Here is a 15,910-nt window from a genome sequence, read left to right as displayed (position 1 = left end):
GTAATGATGTAGGCCTATTAAACCATCTTCTCATGTACTTGGACAAGGGTATTTGGTACAATAACTGCACACACACACACAGGGAAAAGCACAGCATGAAAGGACCCAAAAATAAAAGTCCTGTCATCATTTACTTGCCCGCGTGTCATTCCAAACCTGTATGACTTTCTCTCTTCTGTGGAACACAAGGAAGATGTTTTAAAGAACATATAATAATCTAAAGTTTTTTGTGTGTTCCACAGAAGAAAGAAAGAAAGTCATGCAAGTTTGGAGAAACCTCGGGTAAGTATAAAGGTGAGTACAATATAACAGAGTTCTCATTTTTGGGTGAAATATTCCTTTAAGTTACACATCCAGCCTCAATGTACTTCATTTTCTGATTAAGGTCCATATTCTAGTTAAGCTTTTATTCTGTAAAAGGACAATTATGCACTGTAAAAAATAAATTGTTGAGAAAACGTAAAAAAATAAGGCAACTTGATGCAGTAAGACTTTTGAGTTCTCTCAACAATAGTTTTTTGGTTCTGCTCAGTAAAGATGCTTTGTTGAGACGATGTAAATTTGTTTGTTCATGAAATGTTGATTGTCATATTTTGCTAATAGAAAAATTGTCACAACAGCTGAAACAACAATAACTGTCGTTGAGGTAATTCCGTTTTTTTCTGTTTCCTGGAAGAAAAAAAGAATGTTTAAAAAGTCACCACATTAACGAATTTAATGGATATGTTAGTTTAATAAGTAAACAACATTGTCTTTGTTTGTAAGACAACGCACAAGACTAAGATATCCAGAAAATGGACCTAAGTGGTTGAACATACTTTAGGCCCTAAAACTAAACCTATTAACCTCAAGAACAGTGTCGGTGGCAATCAACAAATGTTAAAAAGATGAGCTCTTTACATTACAGTACAACAAATAACTAACAATAATGATAAAACAACAACAAAAAAAGTTTAAATGAAGTTAGCAAACAGCAAAACAATAATCCTATAACAGTAACTGCATAATTTATTCACGCTGCAATGCATGCTGGGAACTCACAAAGCCTTAACATTTCAACAATATGAAATTCTTTGTTCAGACAACTGTGTTTGACTAGTTGGGACAACATTTGGGGTAATTTTGTTGGTCTGACAAGGGTTTTTGTGTACTTTCAAGAAAATAGCATTTTTTTAGTATTTGAGACTCAAAAGGTTTCGTAAAATGGAAAATGTGCAGTTGCATTTTTTACAGTGTGTGTTAATTTTCTTTTATATGGAATATTTCAATATCTGTATTTTAGTTATTTTTACATTAATTTAATCCATTTTAACCATAGCATTTTAAAGAAATTAATATTTTTAGTCTGCAAAGATGCATTAAATTGACAGCAAAATTGATAGTAAAGACATTTAATATTTCTATATCAAATTAACACTGTTATCTAAGCTTTCTATTCATCATAAAAGTATCATGGTTTCACAAATATTTTAAGCAGCTCAATTATTTTCAATATTGATAATAAAAAAATAAATAAAAAAAGTTTCTTATTGCACCAAATCAGCATATTAGAATGATTTCTGAAGGATCATGGGACACTGAAGGCTGGAGTAATAATGCTGAAAATTCAGCTTTTCCATCACAGAAATGTATATAAAATTTTCACAGGTGTCTGTATCTAATATCTCCTAGAACTGCATTAATTTGGACATGCACATTTACAAATGTTTCATTTCTGATTCAAACATGCATATGCCATGTGTCTTATTTGGATTTCTAGAAAAATACTGCCTTATCTGGTTATGCTAATCAGGTTTGTGTGTTTGCATGACGTTTCCATAATCCAAATCTGACCATATACTGATTAATATCAGAATATATATGTGCAAGTAAATGCAGTCACTCAATCTCCCACACTCTCTCTGCCTTCTGAATCTCAATCCTACACACACACACACACACACACACACACACACACAACCATAAAACAGAACAAAAGCTTCCGGCCACAGAACACTCCACCGTGTTTTGTGTCTCACAGCACAGTGCACAGTATCGCTTCCATTAGTTGACTCTTGCGGGCCTGAACAGAGCAGCACAGCCTGTAGCCCTGATGAGAGCAGGCAGATCGAACTGAAAGTATTGCATGTGCAATAATGAAAATGGCTTTATGGCAAGCAGAGAGCGAAAGACAGACACCTACTAACACGCCTAAGCCAGAAACAGACATCGCATAAGACTCCATCTAGAGAAGTGATGAATTCTCGCACATCTAACTGATGATGGTGTGTGACTGCGAGAGTGGGTCACAGGGGATTACCGAAAGACGGGAGCTGGGCTGCTGGGGATTGAGAGAGCGAGAACTGCATTGTCAAGAAGAGCGAGGTGTCGGTAATCGACAGCCTCCTGCACACGCACACAAACGGCCGCATGAGCACGTGCGCACATCCATACGTCTCTCTGGATGCTCCTTTTCCCATAAGCTGACGATGGGAAATATAATCTTCACAGAGAAATGCAATCTACTCGGCCTCGTCTTCTCATACTCACGCACACACAACCACCTTCTGCCCCTAAGAGCAATACTGTTTCTGTCCATTCATGTGTACTGTCTACAGATCATAATGACTAGATCTTTAGTGCTTTGATTCAATACAGCAGCAGCAGGGTCATTTCATCCCGACATACGCTGTTTCTTTCATGCACAGACAAGTAATGCTCTTATCCATTCTCTATCTAGTGATTTTAATGGTCAAACACAGATAACACACAAATTCATTCCATTTACAAGCCACCAAAGCAGGTAATTAGGGCTTTGCTGAGACTTCTACTGTGTTGGATAATAACTGTGTGAGCGTAAAAAGCAAGATTAAAGAAATAGTTCACCCAAAAATTTACATTTTGCTGTTAGTTACTCACTTTCATGTCGTTCTGGACTTGAACGGCATTGTAATCTGTGGAATCTTAAATAAGGAGATATTTTGAATAATGTTCTGGTCCCTCTTTTCCATGCAATTACAATGAATAGGGGGTGGAGAATTTAATATGTAGCTCAAATATTCATACCTTCAGAACAAATATAGCGCTTACATACTATATTGCGAATAATTAATACGAACCACTTTTATGGTGCTCTTGTGTTTCGAGCTTTAAAGCTGTGGTCTTTGTTTACCATAATCACATGGGAAAGAACAAGAAAAACTCACAAAGAAAATGTATATGAAATATCTTAAAGTAAAAAGCAATGCACTCTCATGGCCATTTATGTTTTGTTCATATGGCTAATTTGTATGCATTTGTACAATCTCATTCATACGATTCCTAAAAACAGCATGTTTCTGTACGAATCACATATGAATTTACACAAAAATCACCACCTTATTCAATAGTTACATATCCTCATGATATAGGTTAGTAAAAACAAGCTTTAATAGACTCGTGAAATTGAGAGACGGATAAGTGATATTCTCCTTAAAGTAGCTTTGATACACAAACTTTGGAAAGTAATTTTCTCAATATCTTGACTTGAGAACTTAAACTGAAACCAGTTTCTGAAATGAAACCTATTACCTGAAATTTGTTCAAGTTGTTCTTCAAGTTGTTCTAAACCTGCATCAGTTTCTTTCTCCTGCTGAACAGAAAAGATGGTATTGTGAAAAATTTTGTTAACCAAACAATTGCGGGTAGCCATTGACTTCCATAGTATTATTATTTTTATTTTTTATTTTTTTTGGAAATCAATGGCTACAGGTTTGGAATAACTTGCAGGTGAGTAAATTATAACAGAATTTCATTCTGGAGGTGAACTGTTTCTTTAAATTCAGTCACAGATCTTATAGACCGCTGTGTTCTCAATTTGATTGATTTTGTGTCTTAATAAATTAGATAAAATATTCAAATCACATTTATATTTGATAGAAGCCTTCACCGTTATTTGAACATAAGAAAAGGGACATATCTGAAATCATTTCACTAATTAAAAACTGTCAGTTTGCTAAAATAATATTCCAGATATTTTTCCTTTCTCTAATCAAACTGTGCTAAATAAAACAGTCCTGGGAAAAATTCACAATTAATTACAGAAATTAATTACAGATGTAACTACATATAGGTATTCTTAAAAATATAGGTACAAAAACATGTACACAATAAGTGCATTGTACCAAATGATTAATTTAAATGTAAGTACACAGTAGGCTAGTTAAGGCCACCTAATATAAAGTGGGACCATATTTTTTTTCTTTTCCTCAATATCACTTTTCCTTTTGCTAATAATAATAATAATAATGCCAAGCATACCAAAAATATTTTATTAACTGCTCGTTGATCATCTAAGAAAAATTGTGTTCAGTTTACCTTTAACCATGAATTTATGTAAATATCAAACAGAACATAAATTGACAGCTCTATTATTAAAACTAAGTAATATCTCCCTTGTGAAAAACAAGTGTGCTTGATTGTATTAAATGAATTTAATCTTAAAGTATAATTTTAAAAACAAACAAATACCCTTTAAAAAGTGCACTTTGTAATAAAGGACACTGTATTTTTTTTGGGGGGGGGGGGAATTATGCTAATATAAACATACAAAAATATTTTAATAACTGCTTGTTGATCATCTAAGGAAAATGGTGTTGATTTTATCTTTAACCATGAATTTTAGTAAATATCAAACAGAACATGAATTTTACGTTGGATTAAAGATGGAGAAGGGATTTTCCTTCACATTTCAAAAATCCGCCACACACCACTGCTGCAAAGCGACCAGAAGGGACCAGAAACAAAACCGATTAAATAACCTTACAATAAAAACAAAAAAGATCTGGGCAAAGACCATTCGGGCCAGTCCAGCTCCTGAAGCGTCCGGTTACATCTACTAATCCATTTTTAGCTGCTCTTGAGAGACACAGAGAGTTCTGTAAGTGCCATCAAACACCAAAACCACCCTGGTGTTTATTATTAATGAAAACCTGTCTGTCTCTGCTGTGTCTATAGTGCGACTGACCGACTTTGTTCTGTCAGATCTACAATAGGTATAACATCAGGGTGCCTCCAATCAGAACCGACCACTTTTGAGTTCCCATGGCTACCAGAATATTCCACCATCAAAGACCCATCACACATTATGAGCATGTTCTCATTCTCTCGGTCTGTGTGTGGTCACCGCTTTCTTTAATTACAAAAGTTCCATTTGAAGTAATCCGGATGTTTAATTAATGATAATTTTGATCTTGGCAGGCGTCCTTTTGAATGTCTATTGGTACCCGCTAATGAGGGAAAGGTAAAAGAGCAGGACATGTCTTAGCGCATTAGTGGAGTGTTTTGTTTTTTTCTTTTTCCATATGAAAGTACAACTGCACTAACACACATAAGCACCTTTTTGGCTTTGATGTCTACTGTACACAACAATCAAGCCACATCACAGAGAATAAAGTAAACCCAAATGAGCACTGGCTAAGAAAAAATAAAAGTATTCATAGTAAATTATAAAAAAAGAAAGATGACTAAATCAAAAGGTAAAAGGAAGTGAATAATACATTTGAAGACTGAGAGGAGTGGAAAGGGTTGGATGAATTCAGAGGTAAAAAGTTGAACAGGTTGAAGATCAACTACAATCACACGGCAGAAACTTGTATTTAATAAAGGTGCACAGCAGAATGATAACTGAAACATCTCATACTATTGAGTCTTAAAGTGTCAAGGCAATTTAAGGATAGACAATGGTTGAAATGATAGCTTTAGGCCTGTTTAATGTCACAAACATAACTAGACTCATGTAGCTATGGTTCTATACAACTAAGACTAAGTAATATCTCCCTTGTGAAAAAGAAGTGTGCCTGAGTTATTGAATGAATCAAATCTTGAAGTATAATTTAAAAAAAAGAAAAAGAAAACTGTGCTTGCAGATAATTTAATATTAATTAAAGGTCACTCAAGTGTACTTAAAGTAAATACATGTTCATGGCTACATTTCTTAACACACAAGTACCCTTTAAAAAATTACACTTTGTAATAAAGGACTTTGTGAAAAAAATAATAATAATACAATTTAAAAATTAAAAAAAACCTTGCTTAAAGAAGTATATTGCTGCGCTGACAAACATACTGAATCCCAAGTAAAGCTATTGATTATTTTAAGGGCTTTAATTGTAGTTAGTATATTTAAATGTACTAAAATGCAGTTTCAGCAGTACTAATTTGTAATTACAAAAATATTTAAAGACATGACATACAAGTTTCAATAGAAATTACATTTTAGATTTCCATAAACAACTGTCAGTATATTTCATAGACAACAGAAGTAATAGTAACACTTTACTTTTAAAGTGTTTTATTAAATAATAAGCACTCTTTATGCTGAAATGTACTTATTTTTTGACAAGGGTTGGGTTACTTAATTGAGTATTTCCTTTAATATTGGCCATAAATGGTTGATTGACAGAAAATCTCATTTGCATGAGGAAGGTGAACCACTTTTACATCCAAATAGTAAGGAATCTTTACAAAACAGAACCGGAACTCCAAAGTGTAGCTTTAAATATATATAAGTCATCTGGATTCAGTCAGATTTACTGAATAGAATGTGTTTGTGTGTAAGTCACTATATGTGGAATTTCCATCAAGCCCAACAGATGTCTTTTTCTTTTCACTCCAGTATTTTATGTTGCTTAATAAAAGCTTAGACTAAAATATTGTGTTGATAGAACAGCATGTTTCTGCTGTACTCTACTTGGTTTTATGTTCCTGTTACACAGCACTGCTTCGAGATTACAATAACATGTTACTATTGGCATCAAAATAAATACGCACTGCTAACACGCTGCTTTCACATTTGGTGTGAAATAGGCCTCGGGCTGGTCTAGTGATACTGAGAGAAAGAAATTAGACTTCACCTTGGACAGAGAGACTGGCTGTCTATTTGAAATGCAGAATGTAGGTTTTGCGAGCAGTGATGCTGAGCTAATGCACTGAGTTTCAACAGCAGCACTGGAACCTTGAACTAGACTGTTGAACTGCACAACTCCAAGGACACATCTTGGCTGCATTTATAAGGCAATGCACAGTTCCAATATTTTGACACATTTGTTCACACTGTGATACTGAAAAACACTGCCCTGTCACGTTTTAAGCCTCAGAACGTAACCAAATAGCATTTACGCTCTTCAGGTGCACACACTTGAGACATATTGAGACTAGATGCTACTATACGTTTTAATTGCTGCTCCAGTCAGGATAGAAAATGATTTTGTAATGTACAGTACCTTGCCTATGATTTTTGTAGTCTTGTAGTGTCAATGTTATTTTTTAATTGAAGCTGAAATAAATCAAAATATAAATATGAAAAATGTAAACTTAAAAATTAGAACTGTTGCCTTGGCAACTAATTGAAATTAAATAATTTTAAATTGAAGTACTAAAATCACACATAACATTATTAAAACAAACTAAAATTAAAATGCAAACTGAAAATTACAAAATAAAAATAATGGTGGTGAAACAATTTTCACTCAGAAATTGCTAGTAAATGGCAAATAACAATTGAATTAAATGTGAAATTAAGTAGAAAGGCTGAAATTATTATTTTTCAATAATGTGTGTGTGTGTGTGTGTGTGTGTGTGTGTGTGTGTGTGTGTGTGTGTCAATAATCTTTAATTTATCATTTCCGGCCATTCATTTTTGGCGACTGAAATTTCGGTACATATGTAAAAAAAAAATTTAAAAATAATATCAAACCATAGCATGTTTGACACAATCATATCCTTGTGGATAAAATCAGGTCCCATCCTTCATGATTTCCAACATAATATTATGTAAACATGTCGCATTACTAAAGCTAAATAAATTTTATTAAATACCATTTCATGTCTTTAAAGGAATCAGAATGAGTTTCCAGCAAAAACAAAACCTGGTTTAACATTAGCATGCTAACCCAGATCAGCTCACTGGTGTTTTGTTGTTGTTTTGGCTCTGTTCTTCCGCAGGCTGACAGAGCTGACAAGGGATTTCCTCACACCATGTCAGATCCACAGCTGCTATCCAAGAATGTCCTTTCATCCATAACCATAAAGGTTCCACAGGGTAGCAGTCTCACCTTCTTAAACCTTCCCTCATCCTTCCTTTCTCCTCTTTCACTCTTCTCCACTTTTCTGCCGTGCTCTCTAAGAAAGCAAGGAAACCACGCTTTTTTTTTTTTTAAGACAACATGGCTGCCATCTGCACAAAACTGAATGTTGAGGAATATGCGAATGCTGAGTCATAAGCAGGAAGCGGTTTTAATTAACTGTCACACAGCTCCAAGGGAAGAGATTCTCTCACTGGGAGCCCGTGGAGCCACGGTGCGATCACGCGGTGTATTGTCTGCGTAATGAGGCCGTGTGCCGTAAACAATCCAGGGTTAGCTGAAGGTTTCGTTCAGGTATCTGCAGTGTGTGTGTGGAAAACTGTAAACAGTGCTGTTTGGCTCTTGTCATTTTATGGTCACTTTCCCATGAGCACACAGTGTGAATACAAACTAAACACAGATCCCGTCCTGTCCCTGCAGATCACACGCACACACTCAAACACAGTCCGAACGTAAATACTCACACATACACTGCCCTTCCTGAACTTTTTTTCAAACACACACACATAAGCAAAGATAGCCTTGGTCACACGGTCCTTGCAATGCTGGCTGGTTTCTGGGGATTTTGCAAGGATTATAGCAGAAAGTACACAGCTGATAATAACACGCGCACACACACACACACACACACGCACACATAAATAGAAAGTGCTTAGCTGATAAAGGCCCCCCACCCCAGTTGTTTATGCCACAGGCTGTGCATTGCTCTGTATTTTTTTCCTTGGCTTCTTTTAGCAGTTTGCAAAGAACTTTTGACTTTCCTCTCCATGAGCCTTACAGGTTGGATCACATAAAACAGAGGCCTGTGATCAGGGGCATCACTAGATCCTTTTTACTGGGGCATGAGCACCAGTGAAATAAAGCTGTTCTCTAGTAAAATAGTACTGCTAAATCTTTGTCTGATTATGAACAGAGTGTACCAACTAGAGGTTGACTGACATTGATTATTTTTTTGATTGCAGAAGCTGATATAAAGCCAATATATATGATATCTGATATGATTTGATTTAAAGGTAATACAAAAAAAAAAAAAAAAAACATTCCTAATAACTGCTGAAATGTATTCATTGCTAATATATTCCTAATAAATACCATGTAAAAATTTATTTTTCATGGTATTTATTAAATTCAAAATAAAATAAATAAATATATTGTAAAAAATTATGATATATACATATATATAATATGTGTGTGTGTGTGTTAAATTATTTATATGAATATATAAAAACTTGAAGAAAAAAATCGTATTATAATATGTTTTAAAAAAATTTCATTGTTAAAGATTTAACAAAAAATAAAATAAAATAAAACATTCAGTATTCTGGCAAGACTGGTACACTGGGAATCAAAAAAAAAAAAAAAATCTCAAATAAAGCCTAGGAAATGCAAATTTTACATACAATAAATATGACATGTAAAGTCCTGCTTCCAAAACATCGGCCAAAAAAAACTTATCAGCTAATATAACACCCAAATATCGGACGATATATTGGTTGACCACTAACACATTTCCTGTAATAATATTTAAGGAATCATGTTATGTGTGTTTTCCATCAGCTGTTTAGTATCATAACTGACAATGCTAAATTCATGAAGGAAACACTTTTCAAAAAGGTGATCGCTGAATTGTTTGCAGCATATTGCAAACTGGAGACTGTAACTGGATACTTTATGACCAAAACAGTGCTGCACAAGGTGGGCATTTACCTACAATCCATAGGAAACAAAACTTGTCTTGTCTTCTATTGTTTCCATTATTTTGCTCAAACAGCATGTAAAGGACTCTGTACTAAGAATATATATATATATATATACATCAAGACACTTTTTTCAGTGCTGATGAAAAAAGCTCGAAATGCTTCTGCGAATGATTATGATATTTCACTGATTATGATGTTTCACACTTCTTCAGTCTGAGGGTTTCATGTGCTCCAAGGAAGTTTTATGGATTTCATTTTTATTCTCCTGAAACTCTTTCACTACCTAGCCTCGTTCCAAAACATAATGAGCTACCTTACCATGCTGTCTACTGTCATCCTAAGTATTCGAACTGAAATGAAACCTCATAAGTAACTTATTTGGAGCGCTCTACATAGGCAGCAACTCTGTTCGTCACAAAAATAGCATTTCTCACTGAGGTGTTGAAAAGTTGAATTGATTCCAATTGTGTTTGACGTTAGCAAGTTGCTAAGCTAACAGTGAAATAAGAGACAGTATAGGAGGCAGAGTGATTGTAGAAAAGTAAATGGGAGAAACTGTAACACTCAGATTTATTAGGTAAAAATGAGAAAAGCATAGCATTTTTATTTATTTATTCATTCATTTATTAAAATTTTGATAGATTTTGCCATTGTGAATACATTTGCCCATGATAATTGTAGGAAAATCTGGCTGCCAAATAATCTGACTAGCCTTAATATGCATAAAAATACACAATACACACAAATATTGACTAAAATTATTCATTTAGATTAAATTTTACTATTTTATAGACATATTTTAGTACTGAATATAATATCCATCCATCTATGAGTTTGGTGAAAACAGCAAAAGGGCAATTTATATTATGTTTCTATATATGAAGCATATAATTATTCAAGCCACCAAAAGACAAAGATATTACTGAAAATGATACAGAATTTCCCAGCCTAGAGTGAAATACATACTGTACACAATGCACTGGGACAAATTTAAAGGAAAACTACGTCAGTGGCACTATATGGCACAGCAGGATTTTTTAGAATCCTCTGCAGCCATAGCTGTGCTGCGCCGACAGATGTTCATAGAGAACAATATGTTCAAATTTTAAAGACATGCTGTGGCACAGTCCTGCGGTTCTTGTCTAGTGTGCGACCCCATTTAAAATGCTGTCTAGGTAGATAGCTCTCTCACACACTCATATCTGACCTCCATATCCTCTATATCTATGTAAATGTTTGACTGACAGCAAAATAACAACATATGGCTACCTGCAAGAGACAGTCCATTACCAACTATATGCAATCATTGAAGGACTGTATGTATAATCACAACAAATCAAGTTTTTCCTTGAATAGGCTAGTCGTGTGAGGTGGCCAGGCTGGAATTGGAAGATAACGGGGCAGGTATGGCAGAGGGTATGTATTCAGTGCACAACGCATTGCCAGAACAGAACTCAACTTCAGCTTCACACTCTCAGAATGAGGAAACTGTGTGCAGAAATGTGTATAGAATAAGCCATTGTATGTGGAGCGGGTTGTGTGAGAGTGTGAGAGTAGGTGCTGAGATTTTGCTTAAAGAAGGTGATAGGAAATAAGAGGTGAGGAAAGCACCTTTAACATATTGACAATTTTGGGCTTTCTTGCGTGAGAGAAAAAGGGAGAGATTCAAGGGTAAATTCACAAAAACAGTATCACTGGGTTATTGCATGCAAACCCTTTGTTTTATTTGCTATCTAGCCCAACCATGCACTTAAATGTACTGGAAAAAAAGCTTTTGGATTACTGCCATTCTATTTTAGTGTAAACACACTTCATTATCTGCAAAACTACTGCTCTGTGGAAAAAAAAAAAAAAGATGTGCACATATAGTACACAAAAGTGCCTTGACCAGCCTTGGAAAACAAATAAGACCAGCAAACCAGCTCAGGCTGGTTTCCGATGTACCTGATTTCCATAATTCCTTTGGCGAATTGTGTGCAAATAAAAGACACGATGAGCTGTCACAATGTAAATTCCTCCCTCAATATCTGCTACATAATTAAAACTCATAATCCTGATTCATAATATTTCATGTAAAGATATTTATATGATTATCAAATATTGCCTTTTCTCCCTCCGAAACAACTTTTCTGCTGACATAACCAAATTTGAGTAGGTGTAGAAAAATGATATTAACCAATATTGCATAGCTTAACATGTTTAATCAATCAAATCCTGATGGCAAATACAACCAAGTTCCATCCCACATATTTTCCCACTGACTATTCAGTTTCCTTTGGAAATGCATCACGGCACAGAAGTTAAATGCACTGTGAATGAAGTTCTGTGCTGTTTTTAAGCTCAACGACAGTGGAGAATGACAGGACAAATTATATGTTAGTTAAATGGTTGTGTTTAAGAGTGTTCATTTGTATCAGTGTGCGAGTGAATACTCATTAGACTGAAATCACAGCTATCAAAGTTCTTGCCCTTCCTCATCACTTACTTTTGGATTGAGTATAATCAAGAAAGAGAAAAGGTCTCTCCGCTCACATTCTTAACAATGACCTTTCTGAAGAGAGACAGCAGTTTGTGTGCGTGCGTATTGCACTGTCTCATCCAAAGAAGTCTATACTACCTGGAAAGGCCTATACTCTGTACTGTGGATTACCCAAAAGGATTGTTATTGTTGTTTTGCGCAATTTGATTATCAGTGTCATTAGGGGCAGATGCCCTGGCTAATATATTAACATAGGCAGTGGATTGTGATACTTCCATACTCTATAGTAGGCTAAAAACAGTATGTGAACACAGTAAAGAGCCCAAATTCACAGCATTCATAAAACAGTAGGCAAATTACCTACTATTTCTGGTGAAATTACGAAGTGTCTCTTCATCAAAAGAGACAAAAAATTAAACGGAACCCTTCCGTAATAAAATGCTACTTGTATAATATAAAATTTGTTATTGAAAAGGACAGCAGAAACTTTTTGTATGGCTTTTCACCACCCATTATGCAACAACGAGAGACAGACTCTAATAACTCCACTGAGTCACCAATGTTTCTTGCAATTAAACAGTCTGGTTGCTTTTGAATACAACAAACAATTGGATTGAGAAGACATCAGAGATTGTGACGTGCAACTCTACTCATAAGCAATAGAGGTTTGACTTGGACTCCAGATTAGAGATGTAAACACTTTATGTCTACAAGGAGAATATTTTGTCTGAACATCACATCACTGTTTAGATAAAAGGCAGTCTCTCATGCACGCTCTGTCACTCTTTTTTTCCTGTGAGGATGTGCATGTCTGTGGAAATGCCGCCAGATGAGGCATGCTAGAAATACAGAATAATTTGATGATGTTAAGTGTAGGTGTAGCTAGAGTCGGCCACACGTCATATACTGAAAGCGTGAGAGAAAACAAATTCCAGTTACCATAGTTACCCATTCATTCTTTGCGGTTAAACAAAGAGGAGAAATTGCCTTTTGAGTGGGCATTTACAGAAAAATAAAAAAATAAAAAATTTGTTCAGTGTTTAGTTTTTTTTAATGTGATTAAGCTCTGGTGGATATTTAATAAATTAATGAATTTATTTTAAAAGTGCATGGAATAAAGGGGAAAACATTTATTTTAATTTGATAATAGTAATTAATAATAATTTCATTAATAATAATTTTTTACTTATTTAGTTAGTTAGTAAGTTATTAAAGTAAAAACCTTGTATATTTTCTTTCCTTTCTCTTTCTGCTCCAGGAAATAAATTTAAGTAATATATTCAAGTAACTGTCCTGCATCTACATCTTAAATTGACTGCAAAATGGCCTTGAAAGACTTTAGACTGAAAATTAGCTTGATTTGTGATTTGAATTAATCATTCAGACAGGTTTTGTGAACAGGATCAATGAATCATTGAAAAGATTTAAACCGTGCATTGCTACTTCTGTCATGAACATTCAGAGGAGTGCTGGAATGAATAATAAGATTTTAAATGGAAAATGATTGAAAGTCCATCTTTTTCTAACACAAAATGCATGATTTCATAAAGACTTTCTATAATTTTGGAGTTGACTTCCATTGTCCATTCATTTTTATCATTCAAAAAAATGGCCAAGGTATTCTTCATATGATATTCAAATGATAAATTATAATTTTGTGTTTTATGTAAAAGTCGTAAAGCTTTGGAACAACATGAAGGTGAGTAAATAATGAAAGAATTTCAATATTTGGGTAAATTATTCCTTTAAGTGAGCATGGGGGGTATAAAGAGAAAAAATGTTAAGAGACAAAGAGAGAGAGATGGAGGAGGCTTTGACACTGCAGTCTATCAATTTAATGTGGTGCCAGCAGGAGTTTCACATCTGTTAGGGACGAGGCCATGGTCTCTCTCTGTATCTCTCTGTCTCTGTCTGTTTCCCTCTCTCCATCCCTCTCTTAATCTGTCCTCCCACTCCCTTACAAGAGCAGGACTCATTATGCTTCTATTAGGACAGAGGGACACGTGTGTGTTTGTGTGACTGCTTTCGCCATGACATCGCAGATCCAAAATGTCATTTTCCAGCAGGAGGTGACTGGCTAGTGTTTTGCTCTAGCTATTCACGTCCTCTTTGCCTTTCTAGTGTTCCCCCTATATTTTACACTGCCGAATAATATTGTGACAAGCTGATCTTTTGCCCCTGAAAGAGCCAATGCAAAATATGTGTGTGAAAAATACATCGAAAGCAACAAAAAAGGTAGAGATAGAAATGGTTTGCTGGTCCAAAAAATGAAAATTCTGGCATCATTTACTCAACCTCATGCCATTCAACTTGTATGGCTTTTTTTTTGTGGAAGATAAAATAAAACGACCATATTATATGTTAATGGTGACCAAAACATCCAAGGTTCAATAAGGACACAAAGGTAGCGTGAAATTAAACTTGACTGTTATATTCCAAGTCTTCTGAAATGGCACAATCTATTTGTCACTATTTATTAAGCCTTTATGCACTCAATGCATGAATTAGACTACATCAAAAACGGCGATTCTCTGGTCATTTGACTAAATGCTAGATTTTAGAGGGGTTTAGGGGATACTCTCAAGGGTTAACTTGACCTTGAGCTTCCATGTCCTCAAAACACCTATTCAAATATAGATGTCATGGCATTTTATGAGGAAAAGAGTATTCCACAATAGACCGAAAACTCATTATTGTGATCTAATTTATTAACCAATAAATAAAATCAATAGATTTCTTATTGTCCTACTAAATATCCTGTATAACTCTGACATGTGTCACATTACAGAAGTAAAATGGGTCGCATTGTAAAATCACTTGTTTTGCATCAGATATGGAATTGTGTGTGCAATAATGGCTTTTGAATACCTCTTTCCTCTGTGCTTCGCTATTACTCATTTCTCTGTATCTCCCTTTCTTCCTCTATCATTCTCACCCTTTAGACAGAGCTTTAGGGGACCTTCAGACCGAATAAAAAGGTGACAAGACATCATCATTTTTCAGACGGGTTTGAGAGAAGACAGAATCAGGAAGAGAAGAGCCTCTTACTTTAGTCCATAGAGAGATCACTGAGACCTTTATCCAGTCTCTCTCTCAGTTTGTGAAAGGCCAAATCCATGCCCACTACACAGAAAATGTCTAGAACAGAAGAAGTTGAAACTCTCAATCACAAGATGCCCCAAACCTCTTAAAGCAGGCTCTCTTGTCTCCACATGAGACACAGTGACACATTTCTATGTTTCACGCTCCGCAGAGAAAGAAAGAATACCGGGCTGCTTTTTTCTTTTTTTTTTTCCTCTCAGCTGCTCATGGTGGGAAGATGAAAGCCCAGAGATCAAACACTTCATGTATTTGATAGAAGGAATGTGAGGAGGAGAAAAAACTGCACCTTTACCATTCTTTCTTTCTTCATCCAGCTTTCCTGTCCAAGCCATGGTACATGAAACGCCTCACTTGCCTCCCAGCGAGTAAGCAGAGCTTCAGTACCATGGACAGCGACTCAGTGGGACTTGAATGATTGAAAGGGTAAAACTAGACTGACGGCTGGTGCTGAATCAGGAGGTCTATAGCTGGGGCCATGAAAGGCTTGTCAGGTAAGTAGTCATTTAGCAAACATTTTATCCAAAGCT

The 15,910-nt window shown here is 35.2% G+C and overlaps 1 protein-coding gene across 6 annotated transcripts in view; it reads right to left on the bottom strand.

The window, feature by feature from the left end:
* Positions 1-15,910, bottom strand: part of LOC131549005 (zeta-sarcoglycan) — a 304,880-nt gene that overhangs the window by 251,066 nt on the left and 37,904 nt on the right. The window contains exon 2 of one of the 6 annotated variants that reach the window (XM_058790771.1): positions 3,550-3,610. The exons of the other annotated variants lie outside the window; for them this stretch is intronic. The gene's annotated coding sequence lies outside the window, so the exon portion shown is untranslated. The remainder of the gene's footprint in view (positions 1-3,549; positions 3,611-15,910) is intronic. 6 annotated transcript variants of the gene reach the window in all.

The sequence above is a fragment of the Onychostoma macrolepis genome, chromosome 01 (genome assembly GCF_012432095.1).
Source record: "Onychostoma macrolepis isolate SWU-2019 chromosome 01, ASM1243209v1, whole genome shotgun sequence".
NCBI lineage: Eukaryota > Metazoa > Chordata > Actinopteri > Cypriniformes > Cyprinidae > Onychostoma > Onychostoma macrolepis.
This window is presented reverse-complemented; position numbering and strand designations above follow the sequence as displayed.